Genomic DNA, 20,533 nt, shown 5'->3' with positions numbered 1-20,533 from the left:
TAGTTACTTTCTGGCACAGCAAGTTCGAATGGGCAAACAAAATTTGGAAGATATTTCGCACACTAGTGATGACACCAGGTGTTTGCAGATCACAATCAGTGTGTAACTTATGTGAAGTCCATCTGTACTTGTGCGAGCAACGGAAGCTAACGGTGTCAACGGTACACCTGGTGTCATTGTTAATGCCTATTCCTATTGTTTTCACCGCTGTTCTAGGCAGTATGGAATCTGTTTCCGCAGATAGCCATTGTGTGTAACGTTAAGATATTTCTCTCTCATACTAGATTAATGCTAATTTTATCAGGCTTGCTTTACAGTCTCGGCTAAGAGCATTGCATTTTTTGGGTATACAGTAGTATGAATGCCATAAACGGGCACTGTCGCTTTAATCCTTGTAACTTTAATTTCACCCCTGTCGCTATATGTACAACCAAGAAGGAATTACTTAGCAAGCTAGCTGCCAAGTTACACTAAAATTTAGCCTGAGACAGAGGGTTATTTTATCTAACAATATATCCAAAATCCAAATGGAGCACAGAACAATGCTAAATTTCAGGCCTGGGGCAAACTAACTTGCCAAATCATTCTAGACTAGACTTGAGTTATTCTCTAGATCCTGGGAGACCTCGATAGCAACAGCAGCAGCACAACCACCACGGTATCTTCCGCTACTACTCCTTCTTCTTCTTCTTCTTCTTCTTCTTCTACTACTACTACTACTACTACTACTGCTGCTGCTGCTGCTGCTGCTGCTTCTGCCTCTACTACTACTATTACTACTCCTCCTACTACTACTATAGCTGCTGTTACTACTACTATTACTACTACTACTTCTACTACTACTATAGCTGCTGTTACTACTACTATTACTACTACTACTTCTACTACTACCACAGCTGCTGCTACGGCAACGACGACGACGACGACGACGAGCTAATCTCTTTGGCAATATTGCCATTTTGTTATCACTTATTTCCACGTTTCGATTCAAATCATGGTGTATTATTAATACAGACCCTGAAACCCCCTGTACAATATTCTACTTTATGAGGATCATAAACCTTTTTTTCTTACATGAAAAAAACCAGTCTCTATTCTTTTCAATAAAGCATCAAGGACTTAGATACTTCATTACATATTACCCGTTCTTGGTTTGCTTTTTACCACGAATATTATGATTTTATAATCAGCCCAATAAATAGAAGAGTGTCACAAATAGAAACATAAAGATGTCCACAATAAGATAATGTTTCTACTAAAAAGCAGATTCCTATGGCTAATCCCACTATATCATGAATATGTATTCATGAATCAGTACCAAATAGTGATCATAGTAGGTGTTATTGAAAGATATGTATATCTCTCCCAAACACTGGCACCAGTCACAAACACATGCAGCGGCACGTCATCAAATAAACTAAGATTAGTCATAGTTCTGAAAATCACTCTCATAGTCTGAGCGTCGATATTTCAGTTCACACACAGGTACATTAGACCGCATGCACGCATTTTATTCATATTTCATTACAAGTTATTGTGTAATTAATTTATAACATTAATAATCGTTTTCGTCATATTCACTTGTATACACAAAAGAAACGTGCACTCATATTACGTCCCTAGGGTCGTCCAGATGCCTAATCTGTGATAAATGTAACTTCATGGAAATCAAGAAACAATATCATTTTAGATGTATTTTGTCCTTACTATAAGTCAGTTATTGAGATTCGAACAATTTTGTAATATTTCATACCATAAAAGAATTGCAAAATCTGCAAGACTTACCATTTTCGTCAAGAGGCATTCAATTATTGCATGATATTTGCACATGATGTATTTTCTTGGTGTTTTAACAAAGATGACAAGGGAACATGCCAAGTACTGTCCGGCTGGATCACCAACTATGAGCAAATTGTCTTTGTTTCGTTTCCCACCCCACATTTCAAAGTTCCGTACAGAGGATTATTTATTGGTTATTTATTGGTTAATTGTTAAATCACGTTTTACAGGTGAGAAAATATGTGTCATGATTTGGTACAATACTGATGTGTACATAGAAAAAAATCAGTCTTTTGTATGAAATTCTTGAGCAGTTGTGTGAGATTTAAGACGAAAGTCCATACAATGTAAACTAATATTTTTGTTAATCTTTCAGAACACTGAACATCGCATATTTCCAGAACATATATTTCGGGAAGATGAATCTATCTTTAGTCATAATTTATTTACAGTTAAAACATATATGCATGATCAAAACAATTAGCGCCTTTAACTTATATATGTGTGTTTATTGAAATGGGAACATGCTGCTATCTGCTTTAAAGCATTAAACATCAAATATAACTATTTCATTGCTATTAATATATCATTTTCTCTGATTCAAAGCACATACACGAGCGCTCGAACGGTCACGCACACGTGAACTCCTGTATAGGTATCCGTATATTCTGATTGACATTTGCCAGTGGACGCTATAAGCTCTGGTTTATAGGTTGATTTTAAAATATTTAATATGTATGGCTTAGATTGCAGTTAGGAAAAGAATGAAGAAAGGTGCATGTTTATCTTAATTACAAGCAGCACAACCAATTATGTGTAGTTAACGCATTCGCTATGACACTGTTTATCTAAAAATCCTGGTCCCAGGGCTTTATCAAATACTAATATTTATAACGGAGTATACTCTGTCAGATTCAACCTTCTCTACTTAAGGAACTGTCATTGTTGCTTCCAATGTAAAACCTACCTCAAAGACGTACAGAGAAAAATATAAAAGGTTTGTAGGTCAAGCAGTAAGGTAGTTTTGGAATGAATAAAAAATACCCAACACGCTTCTACAAATACAAGCTCAATTATTTTGTAGACTGTTGCTTTCCTATTTGTGTGCACTGCACTGAAAACGTACACAGATGGTAGCATATTTTAGATACTTATTTTACATTGTACTGTAATATGTAACCAACTGCGCTATGTTGTTTCATACAGGACTCATGTAACTTGAAAATCTTGGCTTTTGTGACACTCTATTCCATATTATATGTTTCCATGAGTTTACCATTTGTGAAGTGTTAACGGTGCTTCGACAGTACTATCCGAACAAGTTGTGAAGTATTTATCTATTTTTATAGTGTCATTAAGACCAGAGATGATGTTATTGACAAATAACCAATGGCCATGACATTACGAATTCATTATCAAGTGTAAATCGTCCTCAACAAAACATATTAGTTTGGAGATATTTTTGTGTTTTTTAAGTCAAACGGAAACTATCGTTAACAATTTATTTTACTGTTACAATACTGGGGGACTAATCTACTAATAATATGAAATAAAACTTCTTCAATACTAAACTCTGTTGTCAATAGTGTTGTTACCTAATTGATAAGTAAAGTTGTCAAAATACTCGTTTATGTGTAAACAAACTTTGCAAAATATCATGTATATTTGGTCAACGCGATTTGCTGACATCAGCACATTTGACACACACATTAGTCGTGGGAAAGTAGTGTATACCTAACAAGAAAGACATGGACATTTTGAACAAATAATTAGCTATGATCACAAATGATTTGAATGTAGCAAGTGTAAAACGTGTGTTTGTTTTAATATTTTTACATTGATAATTAATCTGAATCTTTTACTTGTTTTAGTGCAGATTTTAATGTATTATTGAAACAACTGTTTTCATATGGTTTGCATTTTGAAAACAATGTAGCAAATACATTTAATCATCTAAAGTAAACATAGTGTTGATTACTTATGTTTCATTATAATCGTAATATTTTCTGTCTGTTTGCGTATGGGTGAACTCGCTCTCACCATTTCGGCCAACATATTCAACACATAGCAATAATAACATATTCTTCACTGCATATACTGATGGCATGATTATTTGTGAGTCGAATACGTTTGTGTTCACTGTATAACTAAAACTTGACAATAAAAAAGTACTATGTCCACTCGTTCATGTCCTGTATTTTAGTATCTATTCTTACAAACATAATGTGTTTCACCGTATTGATATGAACACAAAATCGAAAAGAGAATTTCTTTTATAATCAAACAAAACCTCAATTCTTGCTCAGACAGAAATATTAAGACACATTTATATGCCTCGCAGGTCATTTTTGACTGACTGTTTAGTCATTTGAATTTAACATGTTCACTTGGGCATTTTCGTTGGAGTTTCATTTCACACATTTTTCAAATCTCAGCATTTATTGAAGTGTTAATCGCCACTAATGTATATCAATACATGTTCACAGTGAAACTTAAGTGGGGTTTGTTCGAGCCTGGTTTGGTATCACTTTACATTTGCGTTTAAATAAGGTTTTTTAATTGTGGTAATAGTTTTTTTTTATAGTTCTGCTTAGTGTCATATTAATGACAAGAATATATTTATATGAGTTTTTTGTGATCACAAATATTGCTTAGACCGTTTTCTACTGCTATAACAACATAGAAAATGTATGTAGGAAAGACTATGAAGGTTCACATGACATTCACTAATTACTGTTTAAAATTATACGATAAATAAGTGTCCTGAGTAGAGTCTGATTAGTTTTACAAAGATTAATCCTGTTTGCAAGACAAGTATTTTTTTCCATATGCTTGAAATAATTATCCCCAGTAATTTACATGACACTGATAAGAGGTGCTGCAATTCTTAGGTCATATTTTAAGGCAAGATTGAGAAAACATTAGGTGTACAATACCTAAGAATTCAACACATTATACTTATTGAATGCTATGATGAATGGTTGGTAGATACATGAAGGTCAGGACGCACCTTTGCTTACTTACATTTACGATTTTGACTACAGATATTGAAAACACAACTGATAAACAATTGATACAAATAAACAAATAACGATTGCCTTGAATGATAACACAAATCATACAAATTTAAACATGTTTTCCTCACAAACAATAAAGATAAACAACCGTTTAAAAGGAGTCTTATTACATTGACTTTGGGATATCATTACAAAACCGACTGTCTCTGTTCTAAGTTTAATAACCTAAGGAGTTTAGTTCTAAAAGAATAAATAGCGAACGGGGAATTACTGTTGTGTAAAATCACATATAGACTCATTGTGTAATTTATTCACATGGCATGACATATTCGTTTATCTTATAGTTTGTATTTATTATGGAATAGCTATCAGATGGCATATATTGCTTAATTACTGGACTTAACAAAAAATATGAATTGCGGCGTGAATATCTGATACACTGTGAAACAAGGGTTTATTGCGTGTTACAAAGGCTGACAAACACTAAGTTGACATACGTTCCTTCCTATACTTGTTTCGAGAAGAATTCATTAAAAGACAGCATCATGTCTGAAGTAAACGTTGCATTTGTAATACCCCATGGATGTTTGACTGTGGTCATCCAACCATAGATTTCCTGTACAAGTGTTCTTCAACCTTTGTCTATTAGCAATGCAGTCAGAGTTTAATGGCAAAGGTACTATTACGACTAATTCACGTTGGTGATGCAATCAGTTGTATATAACACGGGTTATATGAAGTGGTAGAACATCTACTTATTCGACATTTACTGACCCTAACAAGTCGTTGAACTTATCGATGAATTATTGGAAACGTACAGGTTTAGTTTGCCATTGCATCATAAGCTATAATACGATTACGCTAAAAACACAACATGTATTTCTCCAATTTAGTCCACCACGTTCATCTATTTCATTGTTTTTCTAAGATGAATGCTACTTGGCAATGCTAGTCACAAACAGCAGTGACAGGTTGCATATTTATAAATGATCGTCATATTTAGTCTTATATCGCTGCAGCCAATGCACAACCACCCGTTTTAACTGTTAGCAAATGAGGCGTATTTGAACAATAAATCTTGTAAGCATGTTCCCATAGACGAAACACATTGAAGACATACACATCCTACATATGTCTTACAACTGTAGTACGTGGTCATTGCAAACTTATAACTGGCAAATGATTGTTATGTCGTATTGTCCAGGAATTTGGACTAATATATACAGGTCCAGGGTATGAGGGAAAAAAATAGGCCATGCTGTGTCTCCTTGTCTTAGTAATAAGGGAAATAACAGTCATTATTTCTTGCAATGTCTCCGCTGACATCAGTTAAACATACGCTACATCATGAGGCATAAAACAGAACTGCCACTATCTCTATTATGCAGAGTTCATACCCCTACCTCTGCCCTAGTTTAAAGTTACTAAAACAGGTCATCATGTTCCAACTGCTACAGGAATCACATATACGAAAATACGGTATCTTAACGTCTAAAATCGTCACAGCTAGGGAAATATGACTTTCATGAACACTCCGAAAATAGCAAGTGTACATCATTGCATTTTTCAGATGTATCAAATTTATTGAATTATGTGACAACCTTTACATTGCCGTTATATATCTTTGCCACCTTTCATGTCGAGATAGATGTTATACCATCCTCACAGAGGCCATGCTTCTCCGGCTGGCCTGTGTGAACTAAGATTTATTTTACACATTGAAACTTGTCATGTAAGCATATCATACATACAATATGGGAAGGTGCACAGAGAACACCTTTATGATTCGTGATTGATACTGTTACAAGCTTAAAGATATAAACGTTGCCAACACATGTTTTTTAACAAGCAATTCATGTTTGGTACCTGTTGTACAAATATAATCCTTGTAGGTTATATTTTGACAGTTACAGTTTTACGGTAAGTTTGTGGCCTGTATATCTATATCGTGAGAATACTTGATAAAAAATAGTATCAATTCTTGTGGTTGGACATTTCATTCAGTTGGGCATAGGCAAATATTTTGTTAATGTCACTGTTTACAGTTCATGTGTCCTGATTATAGAGTCTTCATTTAAATACCATCATTGTAAGAGATGGTACAATGAAATATAGTTAGACACACATATGCTATATGTATTTATATACATTCAAGTTTCATGTTATTTGTGATTAAGTTAACATTCTGTATTATTGTTGTAAAGGTTTCTTTATCTTTCTAGTTTGAACGAAGCATGTTTTTCACTTGGTACCTGTGTTTGTATGTTGTTTATGTTATTTTAGTCCCAAAGACCTGAGTTAGAAATGTAAACTTGTCATTTGTCATTACTTGCAACTTCTGTATATATCATTACAGTTGACGATTATTTTTTAAAATAGTTAAGGCATTTCTTTCAGAAAAAAATAGTTAACATTTTCTAAGGCCAATATGCATTGTATCTCTTTCAAACGAATAAAGTTATTGCAGAACTATAATGCATTACAGGCGTGTGAAATTAAGACAAGTCAAGAATATTAATACGACAGTTAAGAAGAGAGTGCAAATAGTTTGAAGTTGCTGTTAAATTAGTTTATTTATTTAGTTCTCTTAAATATGCATTTAGCATTTTCAAGCAAATATGGTAATACCTGAATTACTTCACATGTTGAATTTATCTTTTGACTCACCAGTGACAAAAGTCGATGAAAAGTGGCCAGTTTTCCACAACCTTCGAGAAGGATGTGAGGTTAATCAATTATAATTTATGCAAAGTCGTGTTTTAACAAATATTTTCATTGCTAGAAATGCACGAGGAATCGTATATGTAAAATATGCTCTCGTTACCATGCAATAATGTTTATAACATGCTCGTGATGCGATCAGAACGATTTATTTCACAACAAACACTCTTTGATTATTGGCGTGATATAGTTCAGCTATACTAAACACTAGAAGCAATCTTTTCATGCAGTTTACAGACTTTGACGTTTCCTTCACAATTTCAAACATATTTCAATAACTTTTCTTGTAAACATGGTCAAATTATCTGATATCACGCGTTTGTTGAACAGAAATGGTATCACGCTGATTTTTCGTTACGGGAATAGGCCAAAGGCTGTAATGAATACAATGAATCGTTTCCGAGGATTACTACTGATGACTATGCCACGGAAACAAGGTTCGTCATCCCAGAAACAAATACCGGTGTATATTAAAATTTCTGTCAAAAGGTCATTTCACAAGTAAATTCAACTTACATTTCTAAGTCCAGTTGGTGAATCTTCAATGTAAATCGGATGAAAAGGCAATTTTTGAAGCGCTATAACGAACTTGGAAACCTTAAAAGACAAGAAGCGAGCGGAGTCTGCAGAGATCTAATGCTATAAGGGGGTAATTTTTATTTAGACATAAATGATTTTTCTTGTTAGGCTGCGCCATTTTGAATTCTATTTGCCGAACTGTGGACCCTATTTTCTGGCATGCTGCGAGTTCGCCGGCTTGAATAGCCTGGAACATCTGTCAACGCATTTTGTGCCGTATTCGTAACATTGCTGTTATCAAAGGGGAGTAACCGGTAACGGAAAAGCAGCCGACTTGGCTCGAAACGCAACGAGTCGCATGTCTGGAAAATATGCAAATGACAAGAAGGTATGCACAGCGCCCTTGAACTACTTTCCATGTCTCCTTGCGCGGGACATTATTATGCAAAGTAGTTCCGGCTATGTGGGCTGGTGGTTGAGAATGTGCGAGATTGTGCATTCTTTAGCAATCGAAAAAAACTAGAATAATGCTATTCCGTAATTATTCTGAAAGAAATTGCAACATAAGTGTTAAAAGCTTTTTGAAAATATAAAAAGAATGAGAAAATAGAATAAATACTTTACAGCCTCCCGCCAAACACAATGCCGACCAACATAGGGTATGACAATTTTGTATATCTAACTAACCAGATAAGATTGTGTGCGTTCAGCATGCGAGTTCTCGCAGTGTGAGTAAACTGATGTAAATCAGCTTGGAATCCTGATCTTACGAGTTTTCCTTCCAATTTTACCCTGGTCTGATGTTTGTTAAGGAAACGCCCTGTTGATATCGTTATTTAACACCAGAAGATGACCCGTTAATCATTGCTCCATATTACTGTGTTAATTATCTAATTTACCAATGTCGAAATGTTTATGTCCACTTTGATACATTTTCGAAAATATTGTGAATTTAAGACGCACAAACATATGTGTCTCGAATCAGTCAGAGATGACAAGATGAGCATGCCATCGCCCCGCATGGTAGGTATATTGGAAAATATATTTAGTGAAAGTAGCAAAGTAGACTAAAATACTATTTTTCATTTTATTGAAAAAATGTTAACTGACTTCTAACCATAAACTTGAGACCACTGTTTGAAATATTTTTATACAGTTTTGTTCTGTTACTGAAGCTTTTCTGTCACTTTCTCTTCTATTTACTCCAGTGTATTATTGTGCAGTTTACACACGCGACTACAGCAGTAATTACTTGCGTACAAAACTTAATTCAGTCACGATTTAGCAAGAGTGAAAAACCACCGGATTTCTTTTGAGGCATTCATGTTTTCAGTTACCTGTAATATAAGTCGCTGGAGACAAACAGATGTTCACCTGTGTGTGTATTTTGTCTTCAGCACCGGCAGTGTCCTTGAGTAAAGCATAACAGCAGTGGAAGTGCATTGTCCTCAGCAGTGTGGTAGTGTTTATGTATCGTATCTAATGTAACATACCAAGACATACACAATAGTTCCAAAATGACTTTAAAATAATAAAGAAAATTGTAAATGAAAATAAATAAATTGAAAATTGTAATATTGTAAATGAATACAGGTTAAAAAGTATACAGGTCGATTGAAGAAAGTACACGGGTTCATGACAGACATCACTTACGCACTGTATCTGTCACTCAGATGTATCATTATACTCAATGGAGATAGAATTTAAGACAGAAAAGGAATAACGTATGGACAAGTATTATTTTGAATGAAGTAAATTGAAATAACTCTTCCGATGATATTACTGATGTCAACATCGTTATTGATTTACTTACAGCTCACACGCCACCGCTGGGTATTACCTAAACGATCAAAGACATTCAAACAGAAGAAATAAACTTGGTATTAACATTTCCTTTAATATGTTGATCCGAATGTACTGGTAATTCTTTATAGTTTCAAAGTTACTTACAAATCAATCGTTTTTGCACATGGTTAATCCATATTTAAGTATATTTCTTCTCTACTTGTGACGAAAGTAGCACCTTTCTTTTAACTCCGTTATAATTATTGGTCACTTCTTTCACAGGTACACAAATTCCTTTTTCGTGAATAAGTGATAAGGTAAATAATTTACCACTCAATTATATTTAATACAATACACAAGTTTCTACTCCATCTTTAACCAATAACAAACATAAATACTAATCCCATCGTAATTAATATAGTACAGAAATTTCTGCTCCACCCGCAGTCAGTAAAGTAAATATGTTACTAGTTTAACTGTGCTCAACAAAAACCCCATAAATTCCTCTTTCAATATTAATGCACAAACAGCGTCAATTACTTCACCAACTATAATTGAAGAATTAGTAAATTAATACTTCACCTATGGTTAATCAATAATGTACCTAAATTACTGCTTTACGTGTGATCAATAAGGTAAATTACTGCTTCAATTATTATTAATACAGTATACAACTTACTGTTTCAACTATAATCAACAAAGAAAATATTACTGTTTGAACTGTAAATGATAAAGTGTGTAAATTCCTGCTCCGCCAATAATGTATACAGAAATTTTACTTGTACTTCACTGATTATCGGCTCAGTATATGCACTTATATATTTTCCTAATAATTCACGCGGTATAATTCGTGATTTAAATAGTACATATGCCTGTACTTCACTAATAGTTCACGCTTGCACTTGGCACAAATTTATGCAGTAAATATGTATCTACTTTACCAGTAATTTATGCAGTATAATTCATCATTTTAAAAATAATTGGCACAATAAATGTGTGTATATACTTGGGGATTTAACTGATGGAGTTATTCATATGGGTATATCCTGCCATATAGCTGAAATATTTCTACGGCGTTAAACAACAAACATTGCAAACCTTATTCCATGAAAGAAAATACAACAAACTACATCGAGGCGAAGTGTTTTATATGTATTACTTAGTCAGCTGACACAATTAGGACGTTTCGATAGTATTGCATTTGAGTGTCCTTTTATGTACTTATGACTCATACCTTTACGTCATTTGATTCTTTAGTTTGTTTAGCAGTTGTTACACCCATTGATTAAAACACTTATTACGTGTATCTTTGTTTAAATCGTTCATCAGGAAAATGTTTATGTATGAACATGGCAATACCATTGCATGTTATGTCTGGATGTTGACATGAAGAGGACATATGGTAAAAAATATAGACTATTTACAACGACACCATTCCTTACAGGTGACAAACTAGATGCGATTGACATCAGACTTGTTCTTTCATGTAGTTTTCAATAAATAATTACAGTCATGTTTTAACAACAGCCATGTGTTGTATATATATATGTGTGTGTGTAATATTAAATCTGCGTCGAATAGTGTGCTTTCTCAATATTTTCTTGTGCCTTTCTTCAAAACATATTCATGTAATTTGTTATAACAGATATTGTTATGTTCATATTTTACGTTGACTATTGTCATGGAATTTACAAAATAAAAAAGAAATTTGTTCTAAAATACTGAGCCAGCGTTGTCAAAGTATTACATTTCCTTGTCAGATGTCCATCAATGGAAATAGTTCTGAATACTTTAGATACAAATATATGACATTAGATTATAGTAAGTCATGTTTAGTGATTTTCTTAAAGTTTAAGTGGACAGTGTGACCCGGCGTAACTGAGTAAGCAAATGCCGAACCCATAGCCTAACTTCCAACTCTGACACACACACAGTCGTAATTTGTAAAACATAAAATCCACCTACCTGATTCTTTACAAACTGGGATTGTTTATTTCACTACTGCTTGTGCTACCACTGCTAATATTGCTGCTTCTATTCTACTCCAATTGCTACTGCTACTGCTGCTGCTACTGCTACTACTACTTCAGCTTCTACTACTACTACTACTACCACCACCACCATCACTACTGCTGCTACTACTACAACTAGTGCTACTAATTCTACTTTCAAAACCATCACCAATGTGCATATTACCTCAAAACGGTTTAGTGTGCATTTATTTTTCTTTCCCAGCTGCTTAGAGTGTGTATCCCATCAACAATGTCATCCTTCCGGGTACCCATGAACAGATGCACACATGGGACAAAGTCACTTTCCTCTACATGTGCTTCAGCGGAGACAGGAGCAGGACCGAAGTCCTAGAAACTGTCAAAATTCAACCTGCCGAACGTTATCACCCATCCACCTATGTTCCGCATCCAGCTTGCTCTTCAGGCAATTGTGTCCTGTGCAAAGAGCTATACGTATTGTGACAAAGGTGTTTAAATAATTACTATTGCTTACATTCCATGTAGCACGTCACCGTCATGTGTGTATTTGTTTGGTTGTGTGTGTGCGCGTGCGTGCGTGCGTGTGATATGTCATTGTATTAGTTCCTGTCAGTTTTCTACCATGTACCATATGAAAACGATAAGGACGGTACTGATAGGAAGGACAGGACAATGACCAGCGACAAGCTCTTTCCTTATTCATGATAAAATTTCTGCATGTTTAATGACAGGTCTTCCATCAGTTAAACACAGGTAATTATAAGGATGCCTATCCCATGTCGAAGTTGGAGTGATTGTGTGCAAATACCATAACATAATGCAGTGGAAGTGGTAAGACGGTATATCCTGGGAATTATGCGTATGGAATTCTCACAAAGTTATGACAATCATAAATATGATTCTGAAAAATCGATTATCCTAAATGATTATCCTGATATGTGAATAATCAAGGTGATAAAGATGACGCTCTCACAACTGTGGCAACATTTCCAGCAGTTGGATACATAACCTATAAGAAATCCATGCAACAATAATGTTTATCATATATCAGAGCTTGGCCAATATGCCTGAGATGTTTATCTCACGAACACCTATGTAATAATGATATATATCCCCTATCACGGACAGGTATTGTTGATGTTGATTACAGGTGGAGAAGGAAGACAATATTAATATACATAGCATGAAAGAGACAGTGTAATGAAACGTTTCAGCTGACAGTGTAATCTGATGCTATAATCAAGGAGAAATGTTGAGCATATGAAACATAATGTATCTTCACTGTATTGTATTAAAGAAACCGTGCTATTTCTTCACTATAATCGTTTTGTTTCTTTGATTTCTCCACCATATGCGTTTATTATTTATGCTATTGTTGACAGTCATTAAGCTTAAATGTTATTAATACCACCATCAGCAACAACAAGAACTGGCACAATAACATTATATTGTTATTTAGAAAACAGTCTTATTACTCCAGAGAAAGAATCCTTGTGCACTCGATTTTTTATGCTTTCTGGGGGTGTGCACAGCCAAAACTACCATCGATTAACTCGAAGATTAACAATTTCAGATGACGTCACATCCTATCGGGTACCCATTCAGTGGTGGATGGGAAGAACATTATTTGAACAAGGTCACTTGTCAGTGGAGACAGAACATATTACCAATAATCTATTAATGCAATAATGTAACATGTTGTAGATATACGCTACTTACCTGTAAAAACACGTGGAAATCGGAGATTTCATATATATATATTGAGCGCGTTTGATGATTCAAAGTCATGTCTATTAATTTATTCACTGTACAACGCAAGTCTGTACCAGGCTCAATATTTTTTTCTCTAAGCATAAAAGTATTCATTTATACACAGACACATATTAGCATGGTTACGCATGTGGTTTCCGTATGGCTCACATTTCACCAGTATTCATTAGACACCCTTAATTTGGGGTAGGTTAGTTGTTGATATACCCTTATGAAATAATGAACTTGGCGATGTGATGATTTACAGGAGAATAACATTCCTATCGCCATAAGGAACATCTGCTATCACCACTGTTCGATGTTACATTAATGCTGTATGTATATACGTCACGATCAGTTTGTGACAACACCATGGTCTTTGGCGACATATAAAAAGGTCACTTACTGTTATGGACATTGCAATTATCGGTAATGAAATTTGTGTTCCTTTCAAGAACCAATAATAAAGAAAATTAAGTACGGAAAAATAGATTATTGCATGAATTTATATTTTCTAATGTCTTTCTTTGATGATTTTCTTTGTCGAAAGGCAAACTGCAATAGCTTTTTATGTTTAAATTAGTATATAATACATATTACATGTGTATGGAGGTGTTCATATGTTTAAGATATCTAAAATAAGGTTACAAAAGAGTACATAATGTCAATATACTTTATACTTGGTATAGAATGTGAATATCTGTTATCAGCACGTGTTACAACAATAGGTTACAGGTATCTGTATGTATCACCCCTTCATCCTTTAACGTATGGATGTACACATGTATAAAAACACACTGATAGTTGTTAAACAAAACCCTTTCTTCCATTACTAAATAATTCGTCATGCCCATATATGGTTTGTAACTAAAAGCTTTTTGAATTATGGTCGAAAAATAAAATGATTTGAAAAAAAATCCAACAAAACAAAACAAAAATCAAACAAAAAGTAAACCAAATATGAGCAGAGATGAAGTCATCATCATGACCATAATCAATTTTGCTCAGGGGAGATAACAACCTCCAATATATTAGTCATAATATTTTCACAAAATATAATATTTTACCTTGGCCATTTAGGAAAAATCATAATTATGTGCGACATTTTATATGCGTGGCGTCATCTTCAAGTGTTCTTGTGCTTCTATCACATCACTGTAATTACGCCACTTTGTTGACATTAATCTTTCAAAGTCCCAGACGTATGAGTGACCATGTCTCACTTGTTTATGATATCTGTAATTCGTTGAGATCTTTGTGTATTCTAGCCATTCATACATATTCCCAACACACAAATTCAGTCATGTAATCTTAGTATACGTCTATTGACACCATGCAATCATCATTGTATGTTCATCAGGTGCTGTTGATAGAGTAGTGACCATGAAGTGCTATTTTTTCTCAGAGCAGAAGATGGTAGTTTGTATAGTCGTGCATTATTATGAACACATGAAAACTTTCAGATAAAAACTTTTTACCAACCGTCGTCATTATGTCCGTAGGGACACTTGTCGTTGTCAAGATGAGACAAATTCTGATATTCTTGTCAAAACAAATCGCAAGCATATACCTTTAAGAATCACGTGTGTAGGCAGCATATATAGCAACGTTTTAATTTATTACAATTATCAATACAATATTATTCATATATTACAAAAAAACCTTGAGATACAGAATACATTTGTAATTCTAGAATACGATGTTTGTGGAGATCGGGGTCATTTTTCACTTTTACACAGAAAATATTAGGAATTAATAATTTTGTTAATTGCTTTGGTTCGGCAGTTACTACTCCTGCACTAGATGAGGTTTTGATTCAAGATTAGAGATAGACTGATGCTTGTATTCCAAAAAACTTCACTCGTGATGTAGATAAAAAGAAAGTGCTTACTCAGCTTGACACACGCCATGTTCGTGACCTAGTAAATTTGTACTTTACACTCACCAGTGAGAGTTTACCTGAATCTGTTACCGTTAACTGGTCAGTGCAGGCCTTCCGTTGGCTCCGCTGTTACCATTCCTAAGGCCGTAGGCCAAGCAGATTCACGCTTACGACTGTCTTACTAATTTGAAATTTTATATCAGTAATCAAAACTTCATAAAAAGTTTAAAACAACTAGTCCATATTCATAAGGAATCAGTACAGTAAGTTGAGGCTATCGTACGATTCTGAATCTGTCATGAATATTTGTCACAAATCCTGGAAATGCACTAATGCACTATGCACTATGCACTAACAATAACACAGACAGAGATAATGCTTATCCCTGCTATAAGTCCTACCTCAGTTTTGCTCTCTATAATTAGTTTACATTTTGACCCGTTTTCATTTAATGAAAAGTTTCCTCACAGGCACACATTTGTAATGACTATCTTCTCAGGAGTTAAAGATGAAAACACCCTAATATGTCGAAAAATGGGGAAAACGTTTGTAACAATAACGTAAACGTTAATTGCGTAAATTTTAATTTTTAATTTTAATTATAATTTTAATTTTATATATTGCTGCTGTCAATTCAGCTGTATACAGATTCATACCTTGACGATACACGTGTACACTTATGAGTCTCATTCAATCAAGAGCTTATTTCATGCATGGATAATAAGTAAGAACTTCAGCATTCATTTTTTCCCCAAAAACAACATACCTTACGTGGATTTTTTCAAGTAGGCTCTCTTAGACTTTACATGTGAAATATGTATTCCATTGTTTATTGTTCATGTAAATAAGATGAAAGGATTATGATCATATGTGAACGTTTGTATCGTGACTTCTGTCATCTTTTTATTTTCAGCATCATTTGCAAATATAACTATTTGCACTTTTTGTGATTCATGAACACATGTTCTCGTTGGAATCATACAATGGAATCTGCATTTATTGGCTATTTATTATGACTGTAAGTGCTTTTGTCGCTTTTATTCATGCAGTACTTTGATGTTAAGGTGAGCAACATAAAACCTAATACTGGTCCGTGAGGCTGAGTGTGTTGCACATTGTACATGTACGCTCATTTATTTTAACTTTGTACTGATGCCCTATGGAAAACAAACAACAATAGGGTAACTCAATTTTATGAAACATACTTCTGCATATATCAACAACCGAGCAATTCTCTAAGTGCAAATCAGACTGGCAATATTCACGTCACCGCTTACAACAGACAAGGTGTGTCTGTGATGAACTTTACTGTTCCCTTGTCTCACACTTCAGCAGGGCATTGTCAGGTCGACCCTTGTGACCTAGCCGCCTCGAACTAGTCTCATTCGAGGCCACTGCCAAACTCACAGAACCCCATCATCATCACCGATTCCTGCCATATAGGTATTATCTGCTATGCTTAACGAATGTACTTTAACAAATTTAAGAACAGAGGATTATGGTCAAGGAGGGTTGTCGGCGGACTATATTCCTACTCTCGAGACAGTTGGCAAACATTAACAAGTCGGGGGTGAGAGGTGGAAGGGGGAGGGTGTTTGAGTGGGTGTTGGGTATTGGGTGTAGAGTTTGAGGTTGTGATATGATTCAGTCGTGCCCCATTTACCGTTGTTGTAAAAAATTTGGGAGAAACATGAGGCATTGTGGTTCTAATGAGTTTAGTTTTACGCCGCACTCAGCAATATTCCAGCTATATGGCGTTGTGGTTCTTATGATATATACAACAGAAGCGAGGAATTAAGGAACAGCTCTGTTATCTAAATTGTTAATTGAATCCTCACCATCTGTTCTTATTTCGTTCACGGAAACAAATAAACACACCCCACCGACTTAGCAGTCGAAACGAAAATATAATTTTAAAATGCTAAAAATGTTCACCCAGCGTAGTTAGAAAGTGTTACACGTCAAACACTGATTTGTCTAAACTATTTCTTTCGTGATTGTTAAAGAAACCCTTTAAATTACATAAACCATGAAGGTTTTCAACATTATTGAATTATTTACTGACAAATTAATAAAAGTAACTTTCTAACAACAGCACTGTCATTTATGAATCTACAAGCACCATCTGGCAGAAATAGAATCACAAGTCGTGACAATTGGATCAATCCTAATACACATTTGTTAGACATTTCTATTATGAAAAGCTTGGAAATACAATATTATCCACGAAATTTTATATAATCTATAATGATGATATTGGCTTTGAGAATTAGGTCAAAATTTCTCTTGTACGAAAAAGGATGTATGTTTTTGTCATCCCTTTCAAGTAAATGCAGTTGCATCGTTTGTCTCGACAGTTGAACACATGTGGATGCATTCACTGAACGATGGTTAGAGTTACCCGCCCCTGTCCTGTGCGAGACTGGTGTGTTCGGTTTAAGGAACGGTCGTGGCAGAGGGAAAATATATTTTTCTCCAGGACAAATTCATAAAGATAGATAAAACTATGACGTTTCTTAACTCGTGCATTACTACTTGTTTCTAGATGTGTGTTGCTTAATCAGTTGACATTTATTTATATTTGGACGTGTTTGCTTCCGTTAAAAAAATTAAAACATCTTTAGTGTTGAATGGTGATGAATGACTTGTAAAGAAGTGACAGGTTGCAATTCAATAATAAAGTGTAGGCTGCTAGTCCGTTTATGATATCGCAATGACAGGTATATTGCGTTCACGTTTATTAATTACCATAAAGTGTCAGTATCACTTACAAAAATCACCCCCTCCCTAACTCTCACCGAATTTCCAAACAACACAAAGTAAACGAACATTAGTTGTGTCTATAGACGACATATATTATAATCTTATGTCCCTTCCTTTTAACTGATAATAATAGATGCAATATTGAATTTATAAATGTTTTGATATTGGCATGGTAAATATTTACTACATCGATGGAATAAACAGAACTTATGAAAACAACAACTATGAAATAAATAATGTTCATCGGCAGTAGTAGACCACCTACCTAATGTAGGCTTACTATGTGTTTCAATAATGCATGTGTGTCCATAGGGCCAAATACATGATACAATAAAATGGGTAATTATAAACAATAATTTTAAAACATAAATTAATGTCATCAATTGTAAAAGCACAGAGTGTAAAGACGTTCACATAAGTTTTTAGAACATCGGTGCTGATGATAAAGTGCGATGAGAACGACAGAATAAATTGATATTTAATCGAAGAAATAAATTAAAGGTATTGTTTCATAAAATTATATTTATCGACAAAACAGAAACTCTGAAAGCTCCTAGACCTGAGGCAATATAGATTTGACAAATCAATCTAAACTAGAGTAGAAGTCCTACTGAAGATATTTTCTATGGCTAGGTGTGGGTTTTGGAGACACACTGTCACAGCATCACTGGCCAATAGCAACTACTTCTGTTGACAAAATGTGATGTCATTTTTGTCATAAAAAGCTGACATATATGGTTACGTTTTGTGAGGTTATAAGGTTCTGAAAAAAATATTATTCACTTTATTAGTTGCACCGTGAAGACACATGTTAAAATCTTCTTCAGTAGCCTGTGCTTGTCCGTATTGTATATTACAGGTTCCACAAACTGTGATCTCAAGTAAGAGAATAGGAGGTGTTCTCATTTTAACATCTCGACCCGTGAAAATCAAAGTAATTGTCTTTGGAGGATCGGGTGGTCGGGCTCACTGACATGGTTAATGCATATATCGTAAACAAGTTCGATACATTTATGGATATACAACCAGTCACTGGATTTTCTGGCCCAGACTGTCCACAGATTTACTGTCCACTGTGATTCCTGGAATATAACCCAATTATAATATCCAACAAATAAACGGTTTCTAGAGTGAAGTTTTCAATCAAAGTTATTTTTTCGGATGTATCGAACTTTGGATGATAAATGATTTTAACAACTTTTATACGTATACAGTGTAAAGGTGTCATCAAGTGGATAGTTTATGAGCATGCCCCAATAAGCCATTTGCAGAATACATAATTCATCAGATAATCAACTAAATGGGCAACAGGGAGCTTGAATGGAATCATACATATGGGTGTGACGAATCCAGGAAGACATGTAATAGTTATAACAAAAGTTGGTTACAGACATTTCGACTGATATATATATATATATATATATATATCCGTCTTGCTGTTTTCTGAATGTATCTCATCTAAGATATTATATGATACCTTTAAATAACATTTCATATAAACAGTCTGATGTCAAAAGTGCGTTGCTGACGGATGATTTTCTTGAAACAATAGACCTGTGCGGACGGGTTGCCTTGTGCTTAAAGCGTTAGCGTTGTACTTTCTACATATCTGTGTGAATCCCACTTCTGGGGTTCTCAGTCGTGATGCTGCTTGAATATGGCTTAATAGCGGCGTAAAAACTCATTATTTCAAACAATATTCCTGTTCATAGAAACCCGGTCCTACTTGGCCTTCGTTTCTAGACTGATCGATCCCTCAGCATATGAGTGGTTCCACACATATATGTGCCTAAGTACACATGAAGCTTTCAATCTTTAAATGATGTAAGGGAGATCTGGAAGATAAAAAACCAAACTTGCCCTGGTTATTGTGAAAGTTTAGATGCAATTGTCATTATTTGCGTATGGAGATACCAGACTTTCGAAAAATACCTGGAACTGAAATTGATGCATGGTGGAACTGCAACCATGTTACAGGGTGATTGAGGTAAGTTTTATGTCGCTCCTAGCAATATTCCAGAAATAACACGGCGGGGGTCCAGGAATGCGTGTCACACATTGTATCCATGATGAGTGGACGATGCAACCACAAGGTCATCCCAGCGTCCTACTTTCTCATTAACTCAAGCACGTATACACATATAAACTTCAAATGAAGAACGTATTTTTCTTTGTATTTTTGTGGAAATTGGATTCATTGACCAATTGGTTCCGTGATATGTTTTAAAGGACGACAGCGTCTGCAAATGATGAAGAGGTTTCCAATACTTCCAGTTTTATACTTTGTGAAACAAACAAATGATTATTTACAATGTAAGTAACGACAT

The 20,533-nt window shown here is 34.6% G+C and overlaps 1 protein-coding gene and 1 long non-coding RNA gene across 6 annotated transcripts in view; one reads left to right on the top strand and one right to left on the bottom strand.

The window, feature by feature from the left end:
• The window catches only part of LOC137290439 (uncharacterized), a 155,422-nt gene that overhangs the window by 122,570 nt on the left and 12,319 nt on the right, over positions 1-20,533 (top strand). The window contains exon 3 of one of the 2 annotated variants that reach the window (XR_010957216.1): positions 12,057-12,300. This is a non-coding gene — a long non-coding RNA (uncharacterized lncRNA). Of the gene's footprint in view, positions 1-12,056; positions 14,511-20,533 lie in introns of those variants that run through there. The other variant, XR_010957215.1, reaches the window with a different exon arrangement.
• The window catches only part of LOC137290394 (uncharacterized), a 376,153-nt gene that overhangs the window by 350,751 nt on the left and 4,869 nt on the right, over positions 1-20,533 (bottom strand). Inside the window, exon 1 of one of the 4 annotated variants that reach the window (XR_010957210.1) lies at positions 8,034-8,161. The exons of the other annotated variants lie outside the window; for them this stretch is intronic. The gene's annotated coding sequence lies outside the window, so the exon portion shown is untranslated. Of the gene's footprint in view, positions 1-8,033; positions 8,162-20,533 lie in introns of those variants that run through there. 4 annotated transcript variants of the gene reach the window in all.

The sequence above is a fragment of the Haliotis asinina genome, chromosome 1, assembly GCF_037392515.1.
Source record: "Haliotis asinina isolate JCU_RB_2024 chromosome 1, JCU_Hal_asi_v2, whole genome shotgun sequence".
Taxonomy (NCBI): Eukaryota; Metazoa; Mollusca; class Gastropoda; order Lepetellida; family Haliotidae; genus Haliotis; species Haliotis asinina.
The sequence above is the reverse complement of the archived record's forward strand: the minus strand, read 5'-3'. Positions and strand labels throughout refer to the sequence as shown.